General features: G+C 43.7%; 1 protein-coding gene across 8 annotated transcripts in view; it reads right to left on the minus strand.

Moving 5' to 3' along the window:
• Dlgap1 (DLG associated protein 1) overlaps nucleotides 1–15,658 on the minus strand; it is a 270,222-nt gene that overhangs the window by 191,701 nt on the left and 62,863 nt on the right. The window lies entirely within an intron of this gene.

A 15,658-nucleotide genomic window follows, 5' to 3' on the forward strand; every position in this document is an offset into this window, starting at 1 on the left:
ATCTAACCCTCAGACATGAACTTTTTGGATATTAAAGTTTCACTGTAACCATTCTGACAATCATTTTAACACGTGCACACCCATGTTGGAGTCTTAGGCAAGCGCACAGCATCTGGACAGTGGGAACCCCTGGCTCTGGGAACTTAATACCTCTCAGTGTTCTCACACCCATCACAGTTGAGGTGGGAGAACATGACGGAGAGGAAAGCTGCTGGATTTGAACTTTTCACTGACCTTGCTCCAGCAGCACTTGGAAGTTGGAGTGCTCCCTGATTCCTCCTTGTCTCTCTGGCTTCACCCCTGCCCCACCCCATGTCTGCTCTCTTTCTGTCCTGACCCCTGCGCTGTGCCAGACTCATTTACTTTCCATCCACCCATTCTTTCTTAGGTCTTATTAGTTTCTATCTGGTCCCGGTGGATCTGATTAAAGCACCTTTTGGGAGGTTGGCCAGTGAGGTTTTCAGAATAGCCAATGGCCTTATCTCAGTATTTGTACTCGCTGGCCTCTCCGGCATGCACATGTACCATACACTACACTTAGGAAAGCGTCTCCATGTTTGGCATCCTGCTTGGTCTATGGCCTGGGGGAGGGGCTAGTCAGTTTCTTTCCCCTCAGGTTTGGCTGGATCCTGCTCTACATCCCCTCACTGTGGAGTCCACAGAGAGGGTGCTATCAGCGCGCTGCTTTCTTATGTTTTCCTCTCGGTGAAGCTGAGCAGGGCATTACATATTCTGTTTTACTTTTAGTACATGATGACATTACTTTCAGCTTCTTTCTTTTCTACTTCAGCATGTGCTCAGCCTAGTTCCTATTCCGCTTCATTCTTCTTCCAATGGTGAAAGAAACACACAATAACCCCTGGCTTTGTCCTTCAAGAGGTGAAAAGAGCCCACAAATGCATGGTGCTCTGTATGGAGCTTAATCCAAAGAGACCGACCAGGGCGAGGCTGCTTTCACCACTGACATGCTTACAACAGGGACGAGCAGATACATAAACAGAGGACTACCTCTAAATCAACATGCTTACAAGTCAAAGCTGCCGTGCCACAATGGGATATGCACTGAAGAGACACTAGAAGCATGGCCCTGCCAATAATGAAATGGGGGGAAGGGTCGTAGAGGGGCGCCCTCTAGGTCTGCAATGATAAGATAAAATGAATATATATTTACATACATACACATACACACATAGGTATGTATGTATGCATGTATGTATGTATATATGTATGTGTGTTAGGGTCTCATGGGCAGGCCAGTAACTCACTTGTAGCCCAAGTTGGCTTGGAACTCTCAGTACACTTGCCTCGGTTTCCCGTATTCCGGGATTAAAGGTGGGTACCACCATATCGAGTGATAAAACATCAGCTCCTTAAATACAGGGATTTAATATTTAGATGCTAAGAAGCTCCTGGCTAGGGAAGGTGACACATTTAACTACGCTAAGCAGTTTGCTCATCATAACTTATTTTAGCAGTGTAACTTGGGGCTTTTATTTTCTTTCTGTAATTTTCTAATGAAAAGCTGGAGCTCAGAGAGCTGACGTCACTGGACAGAGAACATAGGGGAAGTCTTGGGATTGGTTCAGGTCGTCTCACTCCAGGCTGGCCTCTTGTCCAGGAGTAGTTGGTCGACACAAAACAAACTCAACAGTTTTTGTTACATTTCTTTTGTCAATTTTTATCTTATTGTTTTTTGTAATTTGCTTGTTTTGACATTCCTTTTTGTATTTTTTTTTTTTGAAAGAGAGCAAGAAAGAGAGGGTGCTAAAGTTGGGTAGGTAGGGAGGATCTCGGAAGAGTTGGGGGAGGGGAAACCTGATCAAAATACATTGTATAAAACATTAAAGAAAAAGAGAATAAAACACCGATTGCATCTCCAAAAAAAAAAAAAAAAAAAAAAGTAAAGGTGCTCCAGCTGAACTTTACAAATCAGAATGTTCTTATGAGAAATAGTCTGTGAATTTGAAACTTAAAAGTGTTAAGAAAATTGTCTATGATGGCTCTTATCTACATTAGATATAGATTTCTAAATATTATCCACTGTAGAAAGTGAAAGTACACATTCACTCTCAAAAGCATTGTTCTTTCTTCCTTCAAACCATGGGCTTCTCTGTGTAATCAAATGGCATCCATTGCTAACAGCCTCTCATCCAGAAATGGGGGCCTTGTGAGTTTCTCGCCCGTCCATGCTAGAACACTGACTGGCTTGATCTTGGGCAGGTATCCAGAGCTGTCATGAGGTTGTGAGTGCAATAGCCTTGTCATGTCCAGAAGACATTGATCATTTTTTAGCAGTCTTCCAGTGCTCTAGTTTGTATGATCTTCCTGTCCCCTTTTTGGTGATTCCCTGAGCCTTGGGAAAGGAGTACAATATAGAGGATCTGGTTTAAGGCTGAGGAGTCTACAGTCACTTTTTTCTCTACCCTCTGACCAGTTGTGAATCCGGATGGAGGACACCAGGAGAACAAGGCCCTCTAAATCGTCAACTGGACAAAGTTCATATGAACTAACAGAGCCTGAAGCAGCAAACACAGAGCTTACACAGGTCTTCTACATACATATTATAGCTTTCAGTTTAGTCTTTTTATGGGGGCCTCTAATGTGAGAATGAGTAGGGTTTCTGACTCTTGTGCCTGCTCTTGGGGCTCTTTTCCTTCTGTTGATTTCCCTTGTCCAACTTCAGTGCGATGGTTTTGTTTTATCTTAAATTTTATTTTGTTATGTTTTGTTGTTCTCTCTCAGGAGTCTGTTCCTTTAAATGAGAGACAGAAAGGGGGTGGATGGGGATGGGAGGGGAGGCGGGTAGAACTGTGAGGAGTGGCGGCGGGGAAATTGTAATCAGGATGTACTGTATGAGAAAAGAATCGATTTTCCATAACAGGAAAAAAAGATAACCTTCTGAAGACAGTTTAATACTATGTCCACTAAGCAGAACAGTATTAGTAGGTGTACTGCTAGGGTCTATGAACTTTTCAACTGTGGGTTCTTGGCTATGCTTGCAGTACAAAGGATAAGTTCCTTCCTTTGGAGTAGGCCTTAAATACAAGCAGAAAGATGTTGGTTACCTCCATAATATGCATGGCACTATTGAACCAATGGATTTATCTTGCTAGGCTGGCCATTACATAGAAGATCATTGATGTCTCTTCTCCCCAGGCAGCCCGAAGAGCACTTTCTGCAAAAGCTAGGCACCATGGAGGAAGCTTTGAGATGAATGCCAGTGTCATTTCTGTGCTCTTTCCTGTAACCAAAGTATGTGCTGTCTTCAGTAGCGGGGTCTTCCCAACACAACTTCCACATTCTTGGGCTGAGCTCACAGTGTGCAGATGCCTTCTGAAGTGTGTTCTCTTAGTTTCTTTGATCCACACAATGAATACTGTTTCCCCCTCATTTTTACAACGGAGGGAGCTCAGTCTATGGAACTAGGTCATGGCACAGGTGTGAAGAGCAGAGTCTCCACCGGGCAGTGCCTGGGCCTCACTACTGGCCAGTGGTTGATGGAGATTTTCCTTCTGGGCTGTGATTTGCTGAACCTGCTGGACTGTACAGTTTCAGTCCTCAACCCAGTCATAGTTCATCGCATACAACACATCTGTCATTGACCAGCCATGCTAGTAGCAATGTAGAATTTTCATTTTTCTGCGCTAAAAGGGCTCAGGATTACCACAGCAACAAGGGCTGCTCAGACAATTACAAATGATGAGAATAATCTTGTTTTCCTCCCGTTGGTAAGTGACTCACTGCATAGCTATAACGGTGTTCAGAGCCTTGCCATCAGCTTAGCAATCGCAGCCTGAAAATTAACAACAAACCAGGGTTGCTGATGACCCTTCACTCGCCATTTCTTGACACTGACATGAGGTTCCTAAGTGTTGCCTTCTGGAATACGTTAGAGATGAATGACAAACTGATTAGCTAATATGACAATTTCTGTTCAGGTGCTTTGCAAACCTAGCTCAAGGCAGAAACCTGAGCTCCAGGAAAAATAGTCTGCGATCGTTGCTAGGGGAACGGGCTGAAAAGTGTTTAATCTGTATGCCTTTCAATTAATCATTCTTTTCAAATGATAGTGGTGAAAGAATTGTATCAATGTGGTTTCTACTGGAGTGGAGCATAAATATTAATATAGTATTCATCTACCTAAAGGCAGCATGAAGCAAGATTTCACATAAAATAACAAAGAAGTTAGTTCTAAAGAAATAGAGATGTAGAAAACGTAGACCCTGAAGAAGAAAAATACCATTGCTGAACTGGTGGGGTGAGCAAAATTGCTGTAATTAAGCCTCTGTGTGTGTGTGTGTGTGCGTGCGCGCGCGCGCGTGCGTGTGTGCACATGCGTGTGCACCTAAATACTTCAAAACAAAAGAGGGACATCTCAGAGGTACACAGTATTAGAAGGAAGCACACTGTTCTGAAGAGCCCAAAGAGTGCAATGTTACCTGTCTTTGGTCAGAAAGAAAAGATAGTTGTGAGCCTGGGTTTCTCCTTTTCACTACTAAAACCAAGAAGTCACAGTCCTATGTACGTCTACAGACTTTTAGGCAGGCATGAATCTGCTTTAGATTTTGGTGATAGTCTCCATCACAGGGAGGGGAGCACACACCCTATGCTGACTGAGTAGCTAATGCTTTAGATTTTGGTGATAGTCTCCATCACCAGGGAGCGTCCCACCCTCTGCTGACTGACACGTGTGTGGTCTAGATGGACTCTCAGGTTTGCTCACACTGTGTTCTGGTCGCCTCTGTGAGTCCTGCCTAGCACTGCAAACAGCCTTCAGAGCACCAGGGGTGCAGGATCCTAGAGGTGCTTCTCCCTTCCACTGCTCTCTCCCCAGGTGACCTGCTGTTTGCTGCTGCTTACACCAAGGAGCTGCCTTGCCTTCTGCACACCTGACTGCACTGAAAAAGATTTAGGGAAATCTAAAGAGAAGGTTAACTCTGTTTAGCTCTTCCCACTGCCTGGAAAAGTCTATGCTGCTGCTGGTGGTGCCAGGCTAGGACTGGAAGTCCTGCTTAAAAGAGGAGCAGAGGACAAGCCAGCCCCCAGGCATTGTGGATGGTGAAACAGGAGGTTGTCCTGCATGTCTGAGCCATCCCAGGAGGCAGCCGGGCCCAACGACAGAAATATGACAGAAAGCAGTCTCCTAAAGCCAAGTTTGATAATAGTGCTCGATCATAAGGGGAGATTATTTGTTTTTTAATGCTTATATTTAAGCACTAATACTCTAATAGAGAGCTTTATTTTTTTAATTTTCTTTTTTTCTTTTTAGAGACATGGTTTCTCTGTGTAACAGTTCTGCCTGTCCTAGAACTCGCTTTGTAGACCAGGCTGGCTTTGAACTTATAGAGATCCACCTGCCTCTGCCTCTCGAGGGCTGGGATTCAAGATTCTGCCACCACTACCTGACTTTCTTTTTATGGATTTTAGGAAGGCTCTCATTATTTAGCTCAGTTTAACCTGAAACTTGCGAAGTAGCCCAGGCTGTCCTCTAATTCACAATCCTCCTGCCTCTCAGCCTTCCTTCTCAGTGCTGTCAATACAGGCATGTGCTACTGTGCCTATCTGAGAGTTTTGATAAAATCAGGAGTTAAGGGAGGTTCCTATTTGAAGTCTACAGCTGAAGTTGCACGTCATTTGAAGGGCTCAGCACCAACCAAACAGTGACTGTAATCAGACGCTGCCAGGCTCCACCCAGGGTGCGGATGCTTTCTATACTGCAAGGACGTCTCAGGCACTCGACAGCAGCACCACCATATATTCAACCATGGAACAGGGTCAAAGCGGGAAGCCGACCACCTAATGGGACGTGCTGTTAATTCCTAAGTCTTCCTGCCTGCTGCTCTTATTGTTCCTGCTGCAAGCAGTTCTAATTGTTTATCTGCCAACAGCACTCAATTTAGATAAGCGGAGAAATAAATGAACACGGCAATTTGAGAGAAATAAATGCTGTGGGGAAAACGGGTGAGACAACATGACTGGGTGTCCCAAAGGGGCTGGCTGTCGCTTGTTTCTCTCTTGTCTGAAAGGGTGACATCTGAGAACCACAGCAGTCAGCCTTAGGAAGGCCTGGGTCCAGCCAGCATAAACTATAGCATAAGAAGAAGCTTGGAGTCATCATAATCTAGTCATGAAAGTGTCAGCCTGGGCGGAGAGCACCGGGCAGAGGTGGGCAGGGCCAGGTCACATCCATCTTAGGAGAGCATCTCAAATTTTCCTCCAAAGATGCCCCAGCCTTCTTCCCAAAGCCCCTTCGAAACCATCATAGCCTAAATTAGCTTCTTATGTGAAATCTACAGATGTGGTCTATTTACTCGGGGGTTTGTGAGCTACAGCTCTCGGGGACTAACTACGGCTCACTATGTGCTTTTCTAAAGAAAACTTTATTGGAACACAGTCATCAAATCACAGTCGGTGATTATATCTTGTCTATGGCTGGTTTTGAGTTACAAGGGCCAAACTGTGTGGTAGTGTGAGAAACTGTACTGTCCACAGGGATCAGGGTGGGACCTGTCGAGTCCCACTCTTTGATACTGCAGACCACAAAAATAATTGAATGTGTTAAGCAGAAGTGTAAATTCGGAACAGACTGTCTACACTAGCAGTTCTGAGCGACAGTTCCCCATCAGGAAGTATCCCAAAGCTGTTTGTCTTCTCCAGATGGGCAGGCTTCCCTGGCTTCCCAATGACCCCTGCATAGTATCTCTTGGGTTTAGAAATCTTAGGGGACATTTTTTTTTGTTGTTTTTTAATTTTGATTTCTTCAAAGAACATTTGTCCTAAGATCTGTGTGCTTGATACGTAAAAGGGCTGTCTGGATTGGTGTGTGTGTGTGTGTGTGTGTGTGTGTGTGTGTGTGTGATCCACTCACAACTGTTCGTAGTCACCAAGGTAGGAGAGGGCAGATTAACAAAGGTGTAAGCATTTTACTGTTCACTGATTTCCAGGGCCCAGAACAGTGCTGTAATTCATTAAGTTTTTGCATGAATGTGATTTTTCACACGAGCTTTTACTTACTATATGTATAACTAGGTGCGTAATCACATATTTGACTCAGTCTTTTCATCTGTAAATTGGGAACAGCTATCTAAGGTGTTCACGAACTTACGCACCTTATAACTGTGAGCACGAAGGTTGTAAGCACAGCTACATCTTAAGTGGAGTCAGCCATAAATATCTTGGGGATGACAAAGTGACAGCTTTTCAGGATGATATCCTGCTGCATATTAGATATTCCAGTACAAGGGCATACATGTGACAGACTATGTAAACCACCAGACGCAAAGACACAGGTGTTTCTTCTACGGTAAGAACATAGTACTCCTAAAAAGGTATTTATCCACTTCCTAGGTACTTTGGAAATGGACTGTCTTTTGATACTTTTAACTCTTCTCCTTTAGGTTTCCTCAAATGAAGTTAAAAGAACATCATACTGATTCTAAGAGATCAAGGAAGGGGTACTTAAAAACCTTCCTCATATGGAACCTTGGAAGACTGATTACACATCAAGGTTACTACTTCCATCTGGGCGTCTCAAACTGTGATGATGTTTTGAGCTTGGTTATTCTGCTTGGTTAGCTAACTTTCTGCATTTACATTTCCTTACATTCCTAAGGTGAGAGATGCCTCATTTTATTGACTCTAAGATTCCCGTGCGAGATGCTCATTTGATTGAATCTCAGATGCCAAAACGAGAGGCCTTATTTTACTGACTCTAAAATGACAGTGCGAGATGCCTTAATTTATTGACTCTCTCTCAGACACCAATGCAGGCCTCACAACACTTTTTATACTAATAAGGAAGAAAGAAGGAAACACTATTGATGGACTCTGTTGCTCTGGATTATAAGCTGCATCTCGGAAACGACAAATATGGGAGACATATGGGTCTTAGGATCAACTTTTAAAATATAAATGAAAACAAGGAATGAAATGGTATTTGTATTCAGCATTCATCTGTGCTATATTTTTGCAAAGAAGCCCACCTATATGTTCATATAATATCTATAATTCTCATGGTGAAACTAAACGGTAGTAAGGGTTCTTTTTTATACTTTCTATTATAATTTGTAGCAAATGAAGACTAGGGTGCAGAGAGATTAGTTAGTGCTGTGGAACCTGATGCTCAAGCTGGATTCAGGAGCAATTTTCCTTCCATTATTTATAAATATTTTTTGAAGCACCATCGCTATTTTATGATAACCAACAGAGTACACACTTCAGATAAAAGAAAATTCAACTTCACACGGATTTAAGATCAGCTTATGGGAAAACAAATTAAAACGCAAAGCATAATTTCAATGACTCGGGATAAAGAATGACAAGAACGACTATTTATGACAGGGAAGCTTGTCTGTAAGAAACCCTAGCAAAGCGTTAAGAGCTCGAGCCCGCGTCAGCTGGCTACAGGCCCTGAGCTGTAGCTGCACCTAGGGTACGTGAGACATTCAGCATTCAGCGCCCATGATGGTCTGGTGGCCGAGGGATGAAGCCATGTGCGCATCCTTGAGAGTGGAATCTCTCAGGATGGGAGCGGGAGGGTGAGGTCTGGAGTAATGAAAATGTGTGAGATTTGGGGAAATCTGAGAGCCACAAAAGGAATGAAGACACTTAGAAAGCCCGGACAACTGAAGTGCAGTGCATGTCCTGAAAACCCAAGGGTAGGAACTGGAGCTTTTCTGGGGAGGTGATGGAGCTGGTAGTTGTGGGGCACATAAGGCAGAGATCTATGTCACTGGGGTCAGAGAGGGGCATTTGGCTGGGCAGATAGACTACAGACAACAAAACAAGGAGATGTGGGGATTATAGAGGGGCCACTGATAGGCTTCCTCTTGCAAGGCAACCCACTTAGCACTGTTGAGGTTTTCCAAAGTACAGAATATTTCAGTGACGGTGATCAGGTAAATGGTGGTTCTTGGCTTTGGCTGAGGGGCAACAGAGCTAGCCCCTCTGAGCTTTACGAACAAAGGTCAATTGCAGAACAAGACCTTGTATTTATGAAAGCAGAGGTGGGATCTGCTATCTACAGAAAAATCTAACAACTACAGAACAGACTCCCAGGGTTGGGGGCAGCGTCGTCCAGCAATAACGTGAAGCAGGCATTGCCGTTTCTGTTCTGCTCTCGCAAAGCCGAGACTCAAAAGAGGGGAAATGACTTTCCGAGGTCATCATCACGAACGAGAGGTTTGCTGTCCAGCACCAAAGCTTTTAACAGCATCACCCAGCCTCTGACGCGTCCATCATAATCGAGGGACGGACAAATACACCTCAAAAAGGAAAAAGAAAAGCGAGAATAGAGCAATCTCCCATTTAGCTGCACTTAAAAACAAAATATGATTATTAAAATAACCACAAATATTATCTGGTCTATAATTTTCTAGCATTAATAAAAGAGTAAGTACTCAAACTATAGAGAAGTGAGGTGTCCTCTGCCCCCTCAGATGGACTCTGCCTCCACTGGTCTCTGCTTTATGGCTTAAACAAAAACGCTCAGTTGTATGTGTGTGAGAAGGAGTGTGGCTTGGGGGGATCAGAAGACTTTCAGGACAGTCACACTGGTAACAGTGACTCTGGAGGCCTCCGAGCATCCTGGCATGCTTTGGCATCAGAAGGAAGACTTGGCTGTGGAGCTCAAACTCCTGCCGGCAGCTGTCTGCAGAGACGGCTGCGGTGCACTGACCTTCTAAGCACTTTTAGTGGCTCTCAGATTCCCTACTCACTCTGCTCCTTCGCATCTTCTTTGTAGCAGGGAGAACTGCTTTTCTGCTCCACACAGCTTTCACCTTGACAAATACGACTTGGCTTAAGTGTCCCTGTAGCCTTTTTAGCTTGCTCTTCTCATAGCAAAAGCAGCGGGAGAAAAAAAAAAAGAGCAGGAATAGGAAATATTACAATGACATGATATTCAGATCCTTAGCCTGTCCTTAAGATTGTCCTTACCCAAACAGGATTTGATCTCCCTAGCAACCACCCTTCCTCACTCCTATGGAAGCCCAAGGCTGGAGTGTGACTGAATTTGCTCTACTTACGGTTACCTTTTAAGGCCAAGCATGAATACCTACCTTGCTTAAAATCGGGACTATACCCCTTGTCAAAGCTCCCTCCACAGGTTCTTAAATAGCCGCAGTAAGAGATCTGTCTACTGAGTGACTCTGAGATTATTTTCAACTACAAACAGTTATACTTGTCTTCAGGGGACCTTGCACCATAAAAGTTTCTGGGTAAATAGGCCCAAAGCAGTTTATAAAACAGTCCCTGACCTCAAAGAAATTTACAGGTTTTAACTGGATCAGGAGATCTGGAGGACGGATGAAGGAAAAGACTTCCTTTAAAGCGTGTCACCCCGAGCCGGGCACTAACTCTTAGGGAAGCTGAATTGCCTACGGTTGGAGTTTGTTCCCATACAGGCTGTTCCCTAGTGGGTGGAACTGTGTTTGTGGGAGTACCCAAAGACCTTTTAAATCAGTGCTCAGCTCTGGGGGCTGCTGGGAAGTGTTTTCAAGGTGTCAGATGATGAAGGAAGTGGACAGCTGGGCAGAGTCTTTGTGACACCACATCAGGAAACAGTAGTGGAGATACTGGCTTGCAGCTGCCTCTACGAAGGAGAAGAAGTGAAAGCGAATATATTTGCTTTTATTTTGTATGTATGGGTGTTTCTTCTTCATGTGTGTCTGTATACCACGTGTGTGCTGGGTGCCTATAGAGTTACAGATGGTTGCGAGCTGCCATAGGGTGGCTGGGAATTGAACTCAGGTCCTCTGGAGAGCACCTAGTCCTCTTAACCACTGAGCCACCTATCTAGGCCCTGAATATTTATGAGTGGTCTATCCTGTACTTTAACTGGGCACTGATGAAGTTTGTTATCTGAACCTCACTGCTAGCTCTTGGGTCACATCACACTGGTTCTGTTTTGGGGAACCTTCCTTCCTTTATTCGAGACCCATATGTTTGAGAAATGGTTTGGGGTTCGGGCCTTGCCCATCGGTCCATTGTTTTGCTCACTGTTCTTTGTTTAACGGAACTGCTACAGGGTTGTATGTATGACCCAAGCCTGTTCAATGCTTGGGATGCTGGGAAAAATACTTTCTCTTTGATTGAGTAATGCAGTCGGGAAGTGGGTAGCCTTAGGCCCTGAAGGTAATCACACAAATATATAAGCATTTTCCTAACATACTGTCAACCCTATGCTGCTATCAAATCCCATTGCAAAAATGAGAACATCGAGACGTCAGGGTATCAAGGGACTTAAAATAAATGTTATACACCACAGTCAGACTTCTCTTCTCTCCTTACCACACCATCCTGTCTAAACGAGATTCCGACCTTTGCTTCAGCCATTCTTTATTAATCATGAGATCCAAAAATGAAACTTTCAGGACATATCTTGAAAGTGGTTTTTTTTTTTTTTGATTTTCAAAAATTTGACACATAATGACTATTAGATGCTTGGAAGAACACAAAGAGCTTGAAGTAACAGAGACTACGCCCTGCCAGCAGTTATAACTAGCTGTAAGATTCAGTGAAATGCAAGGAACATCCAAAACATTCGAAAAGAGTTCGAAATCAACAGCCCCCGGGGTTTGTCTGTGGCAGACAAACTCGTTTGCACTGGCTACACAGGAGGATAACCGGGAGCCCTTAGTAGTTTTCACGAAGCTGTTTGCCTCTGGGCACATTGAGTATAGATAGTCGCTGGCTCAGAAAGTCCAGGTTAAGCATTGGGTTTTTCCCATCATGCTACAGTCAGGGCGGGCTGCTGTCTCTCCGCCATATTGTGTGTGGGTTTGCAGTATAATTCCTTGTTTCAAAATGGAGTTCTCAGAGGAAAGCTAGAATTCTTGCCTGGGTATGAAGTAGGATGGAGCTGGGTCAGTAGTCTTCCTGCTGGGTTTCTGCAGAGACCTAGACATGGACATGTTATCCACCAAACCCAAACTGTGCTGTTTGCTCAAACCTCCCAGATCACTCATCTAGCCCATCAGCTGCCAGTGCTCTCCACGCCCCTGCTCTGTGTCTGATTTGTAGGGTGCTGATTCTGCTTCTTTGGAACATGCAGCCTGATAAACATACAGTTATTTTAGAACAAATAGTACAGTTATTTTAAAATGCTTATGAATATAGATGTTTTCTCTCAGAACAGGAAGTCTGGTAATATTGTTAAAATGGTACAGGTTTAGTCCATAAAATATTCAGTCAACCATCTCATACACTAATAGTTAAACATAAATTCTGAAAGAAATTTCAGAGAATAGGTTTCCTTTAGAGCATTTATTATTAATTTTGAAAGACTGCTTCTCAAATGAGCCTACGACTAATTATACTTAGCAATCACTGACCTGACTTTCCAGCGCGACCGACTGAAGGAAGGGAAACACGGATTTACAAAGATGTGCACACGTGCATTTCCTCACCACCCACTGATTACTATGGCGGCACTTACAGTACCACAGCATTTAAACGGGCCACAGTGGAATTTTTCCTTCCTGAATTTATCCATTCTCTATCAGTGAAACACCACGAAACCACATGAATCTAGCGCTCGGTATCCAAACAGGATAGAGTCGTATTCTGGTGTCTTTATGCACGTAGGCGATAACAAAAATTATCACACTGACGGTATCTCTTGAGGATCTGAACTCTGTTCTACTTCACCACAGTTCCTCAGGCAGCAAGGTCTCTAAACCAGGTATGTGCACAGATGGTCTGTTCCATAGCTATTTTTATCAGTATTTTATCAGGCTGTTGTAAAGGCTGTGGCTGAGGTTTTGAATAGAGACAGGCATGTTCTAGTTTAGAAGACTCTTTTAGGTTGACTAAAAGGAAACAAGAGTAAAATCAGAGATGAGATGAGGTTCATGTGAGAATCTTGGTGAAGAGCCAGGAGGGCTGTGGCGGAGGGAGGAGAGGATGGATTTTTCTAGTGATGACTTGGGTGTGTAGCCTGGAAGAAAGGAGGTGGGGCGACCCCAAGAAAGGTGGCAAGGATGGCTTGATCTACTAGAAGGACTGATTACTGTTGGCTGAAATGAAGAGGCCCAAAAGGAGTGGATTAAGACTGGAAGATTTGATCTGGACTCTAAGTCAAAACACACACAGCAGGGACATTTTAACAGTCCTGTTCATTGTGGTACTACCCACAATAACCAAGTCACGGCATCCACCTAGGTGTCCGCCAGATGAATGGATACAAAGAAAGTAGTACATTTATACAACGGAATTTTATTCAGCCGTGAAGAAGACTGAAACTATGTTGTTTGCTGGAAAAACAGACCAAGTAAAGATCAATCATATTCAGCAAAACCGCAAGATTCAGAAAGAAAATATTTCATGCTTTCTCTCATTTGCAGATACTATGCTTTATATAAAAACATAAAACTTTATATGCAAATAAATATATTTTCCATTAAGAAAGTTTTCCCATGTATATAATGTTCCTTAACCATAATTACTCCTATGCTCTCCCATCTTTCTTCCACTTTCCCTTTGCTCTATCCCCTTAGGCAAGAAATATATCTTTTGCATATGCAAAATGAAATACAGCACCACGTACAGCTGATGCACACAGACGTAAAACAGAAGTGCGTGCTTGGCATGTGCTGACGTTGAGATGCCTGGGACACATTCAAGAAGAGATGCTGAGGAGGGAGCTTTGGGCATGGGACACATTCAAGAAGAGATGCTGAGGAGGGAGCTTTGGGCATGGGGCACATTCAAGAAGAGATGCTGAGGAGGGAGCTTTGGGCATGGGGAACATTCAAGAAGAGATGCTGAGGAGGGAGCTTTGGGCATGGGGCACATTCAAGAAGAGATGCTGAGGAGGGAGCTTTGGGCATATCAACATGGTAGGCCAGCAATCTGGGCTGGAAAAATCCATGTGGACATGTAGACAGCACTTTCATATCTGAGGATGAATGAGTGTTAGCAGGAAAGAGAGGCTCAAAGGCCGTGACTAACTCAGCTGTCCTTCCGTCTTCGGAGGAAGGAACCAGCAAGTAGCAAGAATGGTGTGAGGACAGAAAGGCGGAGCCCTGGAAGCTGAGCAAAGGAAGGCGCAGGAAGAGGGAATATGACCTGTTGCACCCTACCCTAGCCTTAATCTCCAGGGCTGCCACTCTCTGCTTTATACAAAAGACTCGCCATTAATTAGCTTTCTTTTCTCAGCGGGAAGAGAACTCAAGAGCACCGCTTTTGTTTTCTTTTTCTCTCTTCAAACTCTTTGACTACTTTCAACAATAAGGGGAGTCTCTTACTTTAAAAACCCAGTGCCCCTACACCCAGGAAAGAAGAAATAAAAACTTAACCTTCCGGCTCCTCATAAGCTCTAGCTTCTTTTCTATTCTCTTCTATTGTGTTCTACTTAATTAAAAATAACGTTGTTCCCAACCCACTAAATTGATTTCACTAACTGCTAATTCGTCATGACCATAGTATTAAAAAAACAGGCTTTCACAGCATCTGGCGGGGGCTTGGCCATATTCATTATTAATCAGAAAGATAATGCTATTCATCTTTGCTTTTCCCAGTGAACCTTCTGCAAAATCAATGCTTACCACGTACTGGTTGAATGAATAGTTTGGGGACCTTAGAGTCATGTTTTTTTTTTTTTTTTTGAATGGAGCTCTATGGATTTTTGTTGCCCTTACTTTATTGATTGTACCCTGTGTGGAAAACCGTTCCTGCAAAGCTCTTTGTCTAGATGTGATTTGAGTCTTTTTGAATAGCTCCTGGAAAAGCTGGCGAAGACCACCCTCTGGGTGACATCCACCAGTAGGGCTACTACAACATGCAAAGCCAGAGAAGGCATATAGAATATGCATGCATTAGCATATTCTTGCATATGAACCTTTTCGGGTCTGGCCAGTGGTGTTGAAAAAAACATTATGAGCTAGCGGGATGGCTCAGGATAAAGGCACTTGTTAACAAGTCTGAGGCCCTGAGTTCAGTCTCTGAGACCCACACAGTGGACAGAGAGAATTGGCTCCTGGAAGTTACCTTCTGATTACACACACATGCTGTGATGCTCTCCCACCATAAATAAATGCAATAGAGTTTTTAAAAAAAATGTAAAATGCAAATCAATTAAGCTCCCCTTAGCCATACTACAATCTAAGAGATCTCAATATTTTAGAACAATCTTACTTTTAATATTGTAATTTTCATGGTGCTTCATGTCGAGATGAAATGTCTGTCACCTTAGGAGCAGGAAGAACGAGCTTCTATCCACTACCATAATTTGAAACAAACCATCTGGAGAAAAACGATGAGTACCAGTACGTCCGACAAGCCAAAAACATCGCATGAGAAATGATGTGTGGCTTAACCTGCACCTGCCACTCAATGGAGCTTCGCGATGAAAGCCTGGCATGTGGCGAGTGCTCAGCAAGTGAGAACGAAGATGAAAAGCTGCACACAGAATACCTACAAAGGGACAAGGAAGGAGACGGGGTGTCCCGCTCCTGTCTACCTCTCCCTCACACAGTGCATCACTTACAGGAAGGAATATGCTACAAAAAAGTACAGATATGGGAATCAGGTCAACCGGGCACAAATCTGAACAACAAGCCTGGGATTTTTTTGGTTTACTGACATGGCTCCCCTCTAACTTCAGGCTTTCAGATATAAAATGAGGATATATCGTGACTTAACAGGGATAAGACTGTAA

This window comes from Arvicola amphibius, chromosome 18 (assembly GCF_903992535.2).
Source record: "Arvicola amphibius chromosome 18, mArvAmp1.2, whole genome shotgun sequence".
NCBI lineage: Eukaryota > Metazoa > Chordata > Mammalia > Rodentia > Cricetidae > Arvicola > Arvicola amphibius.